Here is a 15,627-nt window from a genome sequence, read left to right on the forward strand (position 1 = left end):
CTAACATAAAACCTCCTGTCACATTGTTCATACTCTCTGCACAGCCTTGCACCACACTACATCAGCTCCAGCACTATCAATCCTTACCTCCTCTTCTTCGCATGCCTCTCCTCCAATCAGAAAGGGACATCACTGCATTTTCTTTCTACTTGTACTCACAGCCTCAAAACCAGCTACAGTCCTCCCAGCTACTTCTCCCACTTGGCCACACTTGCTGCTTCTTCCTGCCATCATGCACACTATGGTAAGCTGCCTCATGCACCTTGAAAACCCTTCAACAGGACACATACTAATGCAATGCCTCTTTTCTTGCATGAGAAGTTGGCACACAACAGGACGGAGACGTCCAAAACAGAAGGCGATCCTGCCACTTATAGACACTGACACCAATGGAAGAGCCAGCCGTCAACATTATTGGCAAAGAGAGAACACACAACATTGAAGATGGCCAGGCTGGAGCTACGCACAGCAGGGTGGTTAGGCATCTTCCGTCTCTCACTCACACACACAGCATGACAACCTGGTGCTGCATTGCGCTGCCACTCATCTGATACTACGTACCCTCACCACTATATGCTAACACTTGTCCCTCTCCCATTTTTTGAGATACATCAGACAACTTGGGCCTTGCAGCTGCACAGCCCGAGGTGGAGAAACCTCCTGAAGATGCAACATTGCTCATTCTCGCTATTCTAATCACCAGCACAGAAATCGGCACCTTGTGTCATTTCGATAGTGAGTTAGAGGGGTCCACACTGGGTGATTCAGCGAGCACGAGTGACCAAGAGCAAGTGCAGGTGGAAAGGATGGTCCAGGAAACAGCTCATCAGAGGACAACCTTGTGTCCTAGCTTTGCTGAAGAGAACAAAGGTGCAAACTTTAAGGGCCCAACTTTTAAAAGAAGGATGATTTCTGTGTATCAACAATTGCTCAATGCATTGGACCGCCTGCCAGGGAGGTTCCACAAGATGTCGGAGAGTGTGGAGGAATCCACTACCAACTTGTGAGGGGTTCTGATGTATGGCATCAACACTCTGTAGTCAACCATGAAGTATGTGATCACCTCAATGGACACTGCACTTGGGCTTTCCCTGCAGGAATCCGTGGCATCTGTAGTAGCATCTCTCAAGGATGCTTATATTGTACAGATTCTGGGCTCAAGCATCTCCCCTTCCTTGGAGAGGCTTGGAGACCAAATGGATAGGAGCTTCCATCACATTGCAGATGTCCTGCAGTCTGCTTTTCCACAGATCAGTAGGAGTGCTGAGATGCAGCCTGATAGCAGGGGCAGTCCTACAATGGGAATGGAACATGTTGCCATCTTGCAGGATGACAGAACATTGAGTCCTTATGATCTCCTCAATCAATAGCTCCTAGAGGTTGCCATCTCAGGAGCCCTTGACACAGCAGCCTTTCACCTCCCATGTCGCAGCCACTAGAGAAGCACTTCGTAGAAGCACTAGAATAGGTTAGAGGGCTCTTAAGACAGGCACTAGGGGCTCACACCTGGGGTATAATTAGTATGTAGACCTTGTGTAAGCCAGTAAAATTATAATCCTTTTTAAAATATATTTATGGAGAAAGTGTTCCTGTAGTAGCTGGTGACCCTGAAATGTTAGTGAACATGAATATCAAAGTTGATCTTGGGTTCGCTTAAGGGGGGATGGGGAAGGACTGGGAGAAATGTTGGGAATGACTGTAAATGCACAGGAACAGAGACTGTTCAGCTGAAGTGTCCTTTAATGAACAGTTCTGGCTGCAGACAACTGTTGGACCCCTCCCACTTCCTCACCATCTTCTATGTCATCATTGTTCTCTCCAACATCATGCAAAGGGTCCTTGCCCAATGGTGACTCCATGTGCTGTCCCTGTTGCAGAGCAAAGTTACGCAGCATACGGCAAAGCACTATCATAGGAAACACTCTTTCTGAGCTGTATTGCAGGAAGCCACCAGAACTGTTGCTTGAGGACTCCAATGGTCTGCTTAATCAGGGATCTACTGACCAATGGATCTGACAGTAATGTAATTTGGCTGAGTAGTATGTGTTCCTGAGAGGTGTCATGAGCCATGTATGCAACGGATAGCCCTCATCCCCAAGCAGCCAGCCTCTCACTTGCTGTGCAGGGGCAAAGATTGTGGAGAATGGAGGATTGCCACAATATATCAGCGTCATGGCAGCTGGCAGGAAAGTAGGCACAAACCTGCATGATGCGCTGCTGGTCAGCATACACCAGTTGCATATTAATAGAGTAGAAGCCCTTGCGATTTATGACAGTCATGGGGTCTTGTGAAGGAACCCGCAGGGTGATGTGGGTATAGTCAATGACGCCTTGGATTTGGGGGAATCCTACAATCTGTGCAAATCCCAGAGCCCTATCCTTTTGCTATGTCATTTGACGGCAAGTCTCATTTATTCATTTGGCCCTCACGAGTTTCCAGTAAGAGCTCTGGCCATCTAAATCGAGGTCTGCATGTAGAACAGAATGAGCAGACAACTAACGGTAAGTTGACAGTTCTGCTTCCCACACAATTTTAATCCCATTACCATTCTGTTTTTAGGCACAAACAGGGTAGTAGAAACAAGAAAATCACCCCTAAATAAAAGAAGCCTACACAGAAAAGTGAAACATCACAATGATCCACTGAGGTGCTCTTCTGAGATTTGTTGGGATATATTTTCCTCAGTTCACTGTTAGTAAAAAATTAGGCATGCATATAAAACCTCTTTTGCTGATATTGGCAAATGGAGGAAAATTCTTTGGGCGGAACGTTTAACTTTGTTGGGGGCGTAAAACGGGCGGTAGTGGGTCAGCCGCCCATTATATGCCCCACCTGATTTTCCATTCGATTGATGTCAATGGGAAGGAAATTCGGGCAGGCTGTATAATGGGTGGTCGAACCACTACCGCCCATTTTACACCCCCAGCAAGGTTGAAAGCTCTGCCCATTGTGTGAGCAACCCCAAGGCAAACTTCATTCTGCAACTAACCCTCTTCTACACTGCTGCTAAGTATAAAGTGGGAAAAAATGTTCATTTCCCCAGTGTTGCAATCACTTACACTGACTCAAGAAATTCTTTAAATATAAAATCGACTTTTGAATTCTACTTTTTATCATATAAAATCTAGGACACAATGTGTTACAAATTCATTTTTGAGAATAAAATATTCTTGTGGAAAATACAGTGCTAGTTATGCACCATTTCAAAAATATGCGCAAACAGAATTCATCACTTCTTTCCTGGAGCACAACAAAATAATCGAAATGCAAATTACAACTTACCATTCGATTATCCACACAATGCTGGGTTGGGAATTTCTTGTGGGTGGTATAGTTACTGCCTGATTTTGTGATCTATTTACCTGTCTGACATGGTGCCCACTCTGGGTGTAATGGGTTACAATTCCTGGGGGTGGAATGGAATAGTCAGAGAGGAGTCACCTGAATTACCATTTGCTCCTGAGTTTCCTTATTTTTAAGGGAAAAGCAGCATTTATCACTGCATTATCTACTTATTAACAGCAAAATAATGTGTTCTCATCTTTCCCCATGACGAGCATTCTGTCTAGGCACAGCAATTGAGGATGCAGATTACATAGAAATAGGAAAATGTTTTTTTCTCATGTGCACTGTGCTTTACTCATGTACACTGTGCAAATGCCTCTCAACTCTTTCCATCAGTGGTTTTCAGAAATTTTAAGATCTAAAATGAACGAAATCATTGGTATAAGATATACCTATTTCATTACTGGAATCAGTGGTAACTGCAGAATAGCAGTGACAGGACAGTAATTGTGCCAGTGGTTAGCCCATAGCCCATCACAAAAAAATATTAGCCTACAGTCTTTCCATTTATGCTAATGATTATGTAAATATGATATGTAACAAGAAGATACCTTTGCACTCTATAAATAAGAATTTCCTGGAAATTTTTGGCATGATAATGGTGTATCAACAGAGTTGCACGATCTTTTCCTGAGGATATTTGTGCATAATTAATTTATTCCTGTTTTACACGGAAACATCGCTACGTGCAAATTTCTTCGATCATTTGCACCACTCCCAAGTTACTTCCACCGAAACCCCACTTAACTCATTAACATAGCCCCGCCCCCAGGCAAAAAAACAGAGAATGCAAGTTTCCTGTATTTATGCCAGTTCTGAATGGATGTAAATTTACGCCCAATATTTTAGGCGCAGCAGAACCTAAAGTCGCTACTTCTGGTGTTTTATAACGATTTTTTTTAGTAGTTTCTCTTCACTGAGACTTGCACCGCAGTTTCTATATGTTTGAATGCTTATTTATAGCATCACAATCTGTTACATTAAAAAGAGAAAAGCTTCCACAATTGTATTTTGTTAAACATCCTGTGCTTAGTGTGCATAAATGATGGTTTGATGGCTTTAAACTTTAATTTCATCATATCAATAAGATGAGGGACTTAAGGAAGGAAGATGGTGTTACATTCTGTGCTTTCCCTGATTGTTTCTGCTGATTTGCGCATGCTTAATGTCAGTTTTTATGCTAATAAGATTCTCAGGAAATGTCAACATAAGTTGTCATCAGCAAGAATGCCGGGAATTTTGGTGGAATTTCAACGTAAGTGCAATCCAGAAAATTCCAGCCCAACGAGCTGGTACGATAATTTATTTTGATCAAACCAATAAGAAGGATACCCAACATGCACTTTTTAAAACTTGTCCTTCACATGCTTTGCCTTAAAGAACATTCTATTATTCTATTACATTAACTTCAAGCATGTAAGTGACAAATCTGTTGGTTGGTGTTTGACTGATGGTGCAGAAGAATATACATCAATGACAGCCTTAATCTTGTCAAATCCACTCAGAAACCTTCATAGGGGAAGTTGATCTGGAAATAGAATACTAGAGTGGAGGATTGCTATTAATGTACCTAATCAGTACCAAGTCTAAAGTGAAATAATAAATGCAGGTAAAGCAAAGTAGAAACAATTAAAAATAAAAAGAACAGTAATGGTAAATAAAGGAAATCAAAAGACAGGTAAATACGTTGGGGATGAAATTGGTCTTCAGTGGTAGCGCAAACAGGTGCTAAATCGGCAGCCCATCTTAACATGATGTCAGTTGGAGTCTTACGCCACGCCAGATGTGGTGTAAAACGAGCTGCCAATTCACTATCGCCCATTTCACACTACCGCTGAAGACCAATTTCAGCCTGGTTGTGTCGCGTAAGTCAATTACAGATGATTATAGAAAAGTTGCAAATTATATTAACATAAAGTGCAAGCCCATTTACAAACTAATGTATTCACATGGATGATATGAACCATTTACACCTTTGATATGAAATGAATTACTGTACATTAGTTGGGGTGGAGGTGGTTGATCAAGGAAGCAGTGGGATAATAAAGTAGCTGTAATCCAGAAAATAGGATAAATCCGATAAAATTGAACAGGAAGATGTTTTGAAATATGATCATAAATCAAAATGAAATATGATATAAAACAGTTTGAGAATACGCACATAATCAATTGAAATGGTTTAAATGACAAAAGACCTTTCACATTTTCCACATTTAATTACCTACTTCAATTTTGTGAGCATTTGGAAGAAACCTGAAACATAAAATATAAGAAATACATAACTATGTCCAAAACAGCTGAACTAGTTCCATTTAATATTACATTGGTGTCATATGCATGTTCAAATATGAGTTCATCAATGGCCAACATTTTTCACTTTGTAATGAGTAATAAATAAGGGCTGCAGATTATTTTAATGCATAGAACAGGATAAAAGAGGCCTTAAAGACCTCCATGAAAAACGTATAGGGAAAACATTTTTCATTTGTTTCCAAACTCAAGATGCTAACCTATTAAAAAAGATCAAATGCAACATGGCATCATTTGGTTGTGAGTTAAAACAAACATCTCCTTTGTCTGTTTTCTCTCCCCAAAGAGAAAAAAATTAGCAAATACTTAGCAAAGATCATGCTCGTCAAAATATATAGCTCACATGAATAGTTTTAGCTTAATGAGCACTAAATAATTAAACAATAATGTTCTTTACAAGCCATCTTTACACAGAAAAGTGATGTATTTTTCTAAACAGAGTTGGAAAGCCACCCCGAGAGATTATTGCAACCGTCATGAAGCTGTATTATATTTGAACTTTTTTCCAGTAACCAAGCAACAGTCTCGGAAGAAAATCAGCCACAAGAGCTTCTGATGTGTGAAATGGCACATGTTCAGCTAATTATTCTTTTGGGTATATCAGGTGGTTGTGAATACAGTGCAAGATTTACAAAATGAGAAATCAACAGTAAACAAATTTCTAAAACAATATATCCTATACCACAATTTTATTTACCCTTAGTGCACTGACAGCTTCAGGGAATTCCAGGATCCCCTGGAATGACCTTTTTTTAAAGTTTCAGTTGGGACTGATAATGCAATGTTGATGCCCATAGTGCTGATACACATCCGGTGCATGAGATCCGTATTATCAGACCCTAAGGCCCACCGTGCATGCATTGCAAAGAGCACGGGTTAGCGCTGTGAGGAAGTGCTTGTTGTTCATTAAGGCCTCAAAACAATGAGGTCCTCGCCCCATAATGTGGTCTGAGTGCCTGAATAGCATTGCTGGAGCTCAGCGTCCATATAATGCAGGCGCTAGATGGTTGACCCGTTCTGCCATTTCAGTTCCTGTTCCTTACATAGGAATCTGCTTGGTAGTTGCATCAAATAGCTGCATGTTTACCCAAAGATTTCATTGTTCATTTCATGGAGTCCTTGGATTTCATTACTGCAGTTATTCACGCCTTCTTAAAGCTGCACCTAATCTGCGAAATGTGGGTGTTAGTTGAGGGAATGGTAATTGAGGTTTGACTAAATTCTGCTGGCCATCCCTCTATATCTACTGGTTCTGAACAGGCAGCAGTAGAGGCTGGGCTATATATCCAAGTTTATTGTGACCTGATAATACCTAATATAATCTTATTGTACAAAGGCCTATTACCATAGAACAGGTGAAGAAGCTGCATCAACTAGTGACAAAAGAAGACCATGGCCAGCAGCCACCTTATGTATAGGATGTGACTGTGCAGCATGTAGGTGCCTTATGTTGCCTATGTGCTTGGTATATGTTTTTTGTCACGGTTCATGGTCCAGGAGACACAGTATACAGCAATACAGAATACCTTACTAACTTTAGGGCATGTCTGTGCTTTTGAAATGTAGGCGAACAGTTGCCAAAGTGCTGTACATTCTCCCTATATGAAATATTACCAATGCATTTAAGATGCATTGTATTTATATTGTAAAATTAAGCTAAGTAAGAGCACACATACTTTGGCAACATTCCTGCTGCCAGGATCTGGCCACAAGTGAAACAGTATTCCCTCTTTCTGCTACCTCCATCCAAGATGCTCTCGTATTACTTTTTAGTAGGGAATGCCTCTCTGCTTCAAATCCTTCTCTCCAGCATTTACAGCAGCACAATCTCCAAACCTGCAGCATGGAAAGGTGCTACTTAGTGCACTGTTCTGCTGGCAGCCAGTTCTACTCCTCAGCAGCAGTACAGCTTAAAGCAACCAGCAGCCCTTTAAGAGCTGCTGGCTCTCGGTAACAAACATCATTCCTGTGTGCCAGGAGTGCTGTAATATTATGTAATGGAGATGAGCTTGTGTTATAACATAAGGTCATTCAAAGCACTACAGGCACCCAGAGAGCAGTCCTCTGCTGCCACAACACTGAGACTGCATTATCAGCCCCACTCTGATGTAGAAACAAATGCTATCATTAATATAATAAAGCCCATCCTATGTCATGAATCACTTTATTATTTTATCATTTAACCACATTTTACTAAACATTTAAAAAAAACAATTTTAAATAAAAATACATTTTTTAAAACACTTTGGCCTCAATATTAATCTCTGACCCCAAGATGGACGGGAGAGGGTTGGGGGTAGGTTAACATTTTTTAAACAAATAACGTGTCCCCGGCCCATTTTTACAGCGATGGGTTTCATGTTGTGTGAGTGTCCCGCCCTCGAGAGGTGGGGCACTTCATTAACATATTTAAATCAGGTGCCCACAGTGCAATTTGGAGCCTGATTTAAATTTAACAGTTGCCGCGCAGGTTTCCCAGGGCTCGGGAAACCTATCAGCGAAAGGGAGGCGGCAACTGCCAGCTCAAGAAGTTAAGTGCCTTTTACCGTACTCCTTGAGGGCCAGGAGCAGCAGGAGTGCTCCCCACAGCCACTCAAGGAAGCCTTCAGCCTCCCCTGCCACGATCAGCCCCGCGTTCCCCCCCCACCCCCAAGCCCCAAACTCTGACTTGCTCCCTCCCTCCCATGATGGGGGAGTTTTAACCCTTCCCACTAGTCCGGAACGGAGCAGGCAAGCAGTTAAAATGGAGCAGTTTCATTTCCAGCCACTCTCCAATTTTAACGCCGTTGGTTTTGGCGCCGGATGAGGCATCCACTGGATTCCGGCAGGACCCTCGTGCATTAATGTTAATTGGGATCTCATGATGACAATACTACCCTGATGGCATTTTAACTGAGGCCTGAGTGGGGAAGCTACCGTGACTTTCCCGCCAGGCTGGAGCAGATTGGCAGTTGGTGGGAAGGATGAAAAGATCCTCCAGGTATTTGTGGGGCCAGGTGGAGCAGCAATACTCCTCCAGGCCCCACAAGGAAAGTCATGGCCTCCCCTGCCCCAGACTCCCCCTTCCAACGAGACATTCTTAATCCCCCCCACCCCTCCCCCTCCCCCATCCACTTATCCGGAAGCCAGCGGGCGGCCATTCTGGGCAGGAAATGGACTGGTGGTATTTAAATGAGGCCTGGGAGTTAAAATACCCCAGGCCTGAAACTTAGGCCTGCAAGTGCCATTTCACACTTGCCCCACCCCCTACCCGCATGAAACCTGCTCCAGGTTAAAATCGATCCCAATGTTCCTTTTTCTTTTTTCCTGCTAAATATACTCTATTCTAACTTGTTTATGCATTTTTCAAATTTCTTTTATATTTACATATTTTACGTGTCTATTTCCTTTGCCACAGGGTATCTCACATCAATTCTGGAGGTTCAATATAAGTCTCTGATTGGCTGAAAATCAGTGAATTAAAGTTCATCTGAACATATGGAAAGAAGGACAGGAAAAAGACCATCCAGTCCCTCAAACCCACCCCATGGTGCAGCCATGTACACTGCTGACCCACCCTAATCACACAATCTCATAGGAGAGGACAAAACTTGAGGCCAATTTAGGAAAAATTCCTCTAGAACTCCATAAGGGAATCAAACAATCTCCAGAAGACTGCAATAATCCATAAATCCGTTTAATTGCAACTAACTGGCAACTTATCCTTTTTAATTGGAAATGTCTTCTCTTTTAGGAATTTCTCCAGCAACCTTTTGAAAGATTGTGGGAACTGCTCACCACATGCTGCAATAATCTGTTCCAGAGGGTGATGATTCTGAGAAAAGAGAAACTTCCTAATGTATAGCCTAACTCTTTGTGAAGATTAATGCAATTGCATCTCAATTGCCAAACTGTAAGCACTCTCCACTCTAATGAACAGAAAATCACAGTCAGGTGAGCAGAGAAGCAGGAAACTCTGGCCTTTGTCTCAATAACACACAGACAGTGCAATAGCTCCTTAATGGGAAACTCATTGGCAACAAAGTCACAGGATCTTATCTCAAAAGTGCACTGCCTTCATGAAAAAGTAGTGGCAAGCTTGTTTTATTGCATCCTCTATAAACTTGAGCTTATCCAAAACCCTGATGCCCATATCCTAACTCGCACCAAGTCCCGTTCATCCATCACCCTCGCTGACCTACATTAGCTCCAGGTCCAGCAACGCCTCGATTTTAAAATTCTCATTCTTGTTTTCAAATCTGTCCACGGCCTCGCCCTCCCTATCTCTATAACCTCCAACCCTACAACCCTGCAGGATCTCTGCGCTCTTCCATTTCTGCCCTCTTGTGCATCCCCGATTTTCACCGCTCCGCCATTGGCGGCCGGATCTTCAGCTGCCTCGGCCCGAAGCTCTGGAATTAAATCCCTAAACCTCTCTGCCTCTCCCCAGCTCTCTTCTCCTCTAAGACACTCCTTAAAACCTACCTCTTTGACCAATCTTTTGGTCACATGTCCTAATACCTCCATATGTGGCTTGGTATCAAATTTTGACTGATAACGCTCCTGTGAAGCACTTTGGGACATATTACTACATTAAAGGCACTATATAAATGCAAATTGTTGTTGTTGGTAAACACACAATATAATGGTACACATGTCAAAAGCATCATTGCCTCATTTACCTGTGCTGTCATCATGATTAAAATGACAGACAGCTGTTCTGACTTTTCATCCTCCCAAAACAAAACAAAATTGCAAAGTTTTTTTTATGAAGACATAAAACTTAAAGTGGCCCTTTAATGATGATCTTAGGGCAGTAGTGCATCATGTTGGTGTCAGAACGTTACTAATCCCCAGTGACTTGAATGGTTTAGTGAACCACAAAATTGTGGTAAAATTTGTTGCCACAGACCTTTCACCATTATTAGGATCCCAGTGCCAAGGAAACATTCGGGAATTCTTACTGTGTTCTTGAAATAAGCCTCATTATAGTTCTCGTTATTGACTATTTGCTCAATGCTATCTCAAAGTACATCTGTACTTTGTGTAAATTTGGATAAATCTTTCTTTGTTTTTTTTTCTGTGAATTGATTTGGTATTCTTGCTAACAACAGACTGCCCCCTGCGAAGTAGTGATGAGGATCTGATGTAGAATGGCAAAATCACCTAGCAAAATATGTGTATGTACAACTTCTCATAATATTTGCATGTATGTTTGTAATATTCCAAGCAAAAAAATTGCAGTCAAAAAATATGAATATAATGTATGTAAACTTAATGCAAGTAAAACTCCATTGTATGTATGTTGACAAAAAACTTCATTTCTCAATCACTATTAAGTTGTACATAGCAATTAACCATAAGAACAATAAAATAATTTGATCCTGACCATGTTTGCAATCCTTTCATTTTTGAAATGGAATGTACATAATGTCTTAAGGACTACCAAATGATCATAGCTTTCAGCTTATTTGTATCACCCAATGCTTCTTCTACATTCAAATAACTTACAATTAATTTTCTTGGTTTACAACAGAGGCAATTTTTAATTAACATGCAAAACAGGTGTGAATTTGAAGGTGTGGTTGGGCCATCCACCGGTTGGTGCTGATGTGAGGCCCTTGCCATTTTGAGGCCCAGACTCATTATTGTGCTGGTGGGGAGCTGTGGGTATCAAGTGGGGACTCCGTCGCAGCTCAGCGGTCCTGCTCCTCCTGAGCCTACCAAAAAAAATAATTAAAAGTTTCCTGGGCCTTTTTTTGAGCCGTCCCTTTAAGGACCACTAGGTAGGCTATTCAATGCCTGGTACAAATAAGTTGAGTATGCGCAATGCGTTTGTACCTGACAAACTGCAAACAGGGTCCTACACCTGGCGTGGGGCCTTGATATGCATATTTAAGCAGTGTCCTGCCTGTTTCAGGTGGGCAGGATGCTCGCCCATTTACAGGCCTACCTGAAAATATGCATCAAGCAGGCCTTGATCATTAATGGGGTAGCCAAGGTGACCCCACCACCCGCCCCCCCCCCCCCATTTTCAATTGCTGGGAAGAAACAAGAGGTCATCAATTGAAATACCCCTAATATGTTTACATGCTGCATACCTGAACTTCTTGTAAAGATAAGAATTTTTTTTAAATTCATTCATGGGATGTGGGCATCGCTGGCAAGGCCAGCATTTATTGCCCATCACTAATTGCCCTTGAGAAGGTGGTGGTGAGCCACCTTCTTGAACCGCTGCAGTCCATGTGGTGAAGGTTCTCCCACAGTGCTGTTAGGTAGGGAGTTCCAGGATTTTGACCCAGCGACGATGAAGGAACGGCGATATATTTCCAAGTCAGGATGGTGTGTGACTTGGAGGGAAACATGCAGGTGATGGTGTTCCCATGCACCTGCTGCCCTTGTCCTTCTAGGTGATAGAGATCACAGGTTTGGGAGGCGCTGTCGAAGAAGCCTTGGCGAGTTGCTGCAGTGCACCCTGTAGATGGTACACACTGCAGCCACTGTGCGACTGTGTTGGAGGGAGTGAATGTTTAAGGTGGTGGATAGGGAGCAAATCAAGCGGGCTGCTTTATCTTGGATGGTGCCAAGCTTCTTGAGTGTTGTTGGAGCTGCACTCATCCAGGCAAGTGAAGAGTATTCCATCACACTCCTGACTTGTGCCTTGTGGATGGTGGAAAGGCTTTGGGGAGTCAGGAGGTGAGTCACTTGCCACAGAATACCCAGCCTCTGACCTGCTCTTTTAGCCATGGTATTTATGTGGCTGGTCCAGTTAAGTTTCTGGTCAATGGTGACCCCCCAGGATGTTGATGTTGGGGGATTCAGCGATGGTAATGCCATTGAATGTCAAGGGGAGGTGGTTACACTCTCTCTTGTTGTGGCACTTGTGTGGCACGAATGTTACTTGTCACTTATCAGCCCAAGCCTGGATGTTGTCCAGGTCTTGCTGCATGTGGGCACGGACTGCTTCATTGTCTGAGGGGTCGCGAATGGAACTGAACACTGTGCAATCATCAGCGAACATCCCCATTTCTGACCTTATGATGGAGGGAAGGTCATTGATGAAGCAGCTGAAGATGGTTGGGCCTAGGACACTGCCCTGAGGAATTCCTGCAGCAATGTCCTGGGGCTGAGATGATTGGCCTCCAACAACCACTACCATCTTCCTTTGTGCTAGGTATGACTCCAGCCACTGGAGTCATCCAAAGATTCCTACCTTTGAGGTCCTGCTATTTAACTTCCTCCCTAGCTCCTAAAACTCTAACCGAAGGACCTCATACCTTTTGTTTCCTATGTCATTGGTACCCACATGGACCACGACTTCTGGCTGTTCCCCATCCCCCTGCAGAATGATCTGCACCCTCTCTGTGAAGTCCTTTACCCTGCCACCAGAGAGGCAACACACCATGCAGGACTCACGTCGGCAGTCACAGAAATTCCTGTCTGTCCCCCTGACTATCGAATCCCCAATGACTACTGCATTTCTACACTTCATTGTGCCCCCCTGTGAAGTACTTTGCCCCATGGTGCCATGCTCAGGACTGCACTCCTTCGAGGTGTCATCGACCTCGAATACCGGTTTGAGAGTGCCACACACCCAGAAGATCCCTGCACTGCCTGCCTCATCCTATCCTTTTGGATGGCTACCCACTTGCTATCCTGAACTCTCTGTGGCTGCGAGCTGACCACCACCTGGAACATACGATCCAGGAAACCTTCAGCCTCCCTTATGCTCGGCAGAGACTCCAGCCCCCCCTCAACCCTTAGCTTGAGCTCGAGCAACTCGAGGCATTTCCTGCACATGTGGCCCTCCAGGACACATGAAGTGTCCCGAAGTTCCCACATGGTGCAGGAATTGCAGGCAATGGGTCTCAGCTGCCCATCCATATATTTAGAAACCTTTTTTTTCTAAACTCCCTTTAGATACTCGATTATTATTAATTTATTTACTGTTTACTTACCCCGATTAACCTACCCTTTCATTCCGGGTCTCTCAGAGCTCCTCCTCTCTGTTCACTGTGATGTCACTGGTATGTTAATCTATCTGTTCTGAGTGAATGGGGCTCCTCCCCTGATGCTCAGCGCCGATTCTCTTGACTAAATAATGTATTTATTGATAGAGTTTTTTGATGAGGTAACAGAGTGGGTCGATGAAGGCAACACAGTTGATGTGGTGTATATGGACTTTCAAAAGGCATTTGATGAAGTGCCGCTAATAGGCTTGTCATCAAGATTGAAGTCCATGGAATAAAGGAGGGCAGTCGCAGCATGGACACAAAATTGGCTAAGTAACAGAAAGCAGAGAGTAGTGGTGAATGGTTGTTTCTCGGACTGGAGGGAGGTGTACAGTGGTGTTCCCCAGGGGTCCGTCCTAGGATCACTGCTTTTCTTGATATATATTAATGACTTGGACTTGGGTGTACAGGGCACAATTTCCAAATTTGCAGATGACACAAAACTTGGAAGTGAGGTGAACAGTGAGGAGGATAGTGATAGACTTCAAGAGGACATAGACAGGCTGGTGAAATGGGCAGACACGTAGCAGATGAAATTTAATGCAGAAAAATGCAAAGTGATACATTTCAGTAGGAAGAACGAGGAGAGGCAATATAAACTAGAACACATAATTCTAAAAGAGGTACAGGAACAGGGAGATCTGGGGGTGTATGTGCACAAATCATTGAAAGTGGCAGGGCAGGTTGAGAAAGCGGTTAAAAAAGCATACGGGATCCTGGGCTTTATAAATAGAAGCATAGAGTACAAAAGCAAGGAAGTCATTATGAACCTTTATAAAACATTGGTTCGAGCACAACTGGAGTATTGTGTCCAGTTCTGGGCATCACACTTTAGGAAAGATGTGGAGGCCTTAGAGAGGGTGCAGAAGAGATTTACTGGACTGATTCCAGGGATGAGGGACTTTAGTTACGTGGATAGACTGGAGAAGCTGGGGTTGTTCTCCTTGGAACAAAGAAGGTTGAGAGGAGATGTGATAGAGATATTTAAAATCATGAAGGGCCGAGACAGAGTAGATAGAGAGAAACTGTTCCTATTGGCGGAAGGGTCAAGAACCAGAGGACATAAATTTAAGGTGATTGGCAAAAGAACCAAAGGTGACATGAGGAAAAACTTTTTTACGCAGCGAGAGGGGTTAGGATCTGGAATGCACTGCCAAAGGGGGTGGTGGAGGCAGATTCAATCACGGCCTTCAAAAGGAAACTGGATAAGTACTTGAAAGGAAAAAAATTGCAGGGCTACAGGGATAGGGCAGGAGTGGGACTAACTGGATTGCTCTTGCATAGAGCCAGCATGGACTCAATAGGCCGAATGGCCTCCTTCCATGCTGTAAACTTTCCATGATTCTATTTATAGAGAATTACTTTTTAATCTGTTTTGTTTTTTTTGTTTTTTTTAATTTAGCACCTCCTTCCCCCTCTACACCTAAATCCCAGTCTCATCAAATTCTCAAGTTCCCATTCAGTTCACAATCTACTCTCTTTGTGATCCACTCTGCGCTTCTGCAGATAACCTTCCACTTCATCCATCTTTTGAAAACAGCAGTTCCAACTGCTCCATCAGCTTCCAGCTCATAGTAATTAAGCTCTATTCAGGCAATCACTTACAGCTGATTGACTGTTAACTGCCACTGATTTGCAGTTTCTGTTAACCATTAACTAACTTGCAGTTTCTTTTAAAGTTTTAAAGTTCTATGTTAAATTTTAAACTAAATTTTAATTCAATTCACCAACTACTTTAACAGAGTCTCACTCTAACCAAATTCTCAAGTTCCCACTCGGTACATGATCCATTTTCTTTGCAACCCGCTCTGTGCTTCAGCCTCTCAAGAAAGATCCCATGGCACTGTTCGAAGATCATAGGAACATAGGAACAGGAGTAGGCCATTTAGCCCCTCGAGCCTGCTCCGTCATTTGATAAGATCATGGCTGATCTGTGATCTAACTCTATATACCTGCCTTTGGCCCATATCCCTTAATACC

At 43.0% G+C, this 15,627-nt stretch overlaps 1 long non-coding RNA gene across 1 annotated transcript in view; it reads left to right on the forward strand.

Annotated features, from left to right (window-relative positions):
- The window catches only part of LOC137315315 (uncharacterized), a 189,889-nt gene extending 178,893 nt beyond the window's left edge, over nt 1-10,996 (forward strand). Inside the window, exon 3 of the long non-coding RNA XR_010961368.1 lies at nt 9,390-10,996. This is a non-coding gene — a long non-coding RNA (uncharacterized lncRNA). The remainder of the gene's footprint in view (nt 1-9,389) is intronic.
- Nucleotides 10,997-15,627: the final 4,631 nt, after the last annotated feature.

The sequence above is a fragment of the Heptranchias perlo genome, chromosome 3, assembly GCF_035084215.1.
Source record: "Heptranchias perlo isolate sHepPer1 chromosome 3, sHepPer1.hap1, whole genome shotgun sequence".
NCBI lineage: Eukaryota > Metazoa > Chordata > Chondrichthyes > Hexanchiformes > Hexanchidae > Heptranchias > Heptranchias perlo.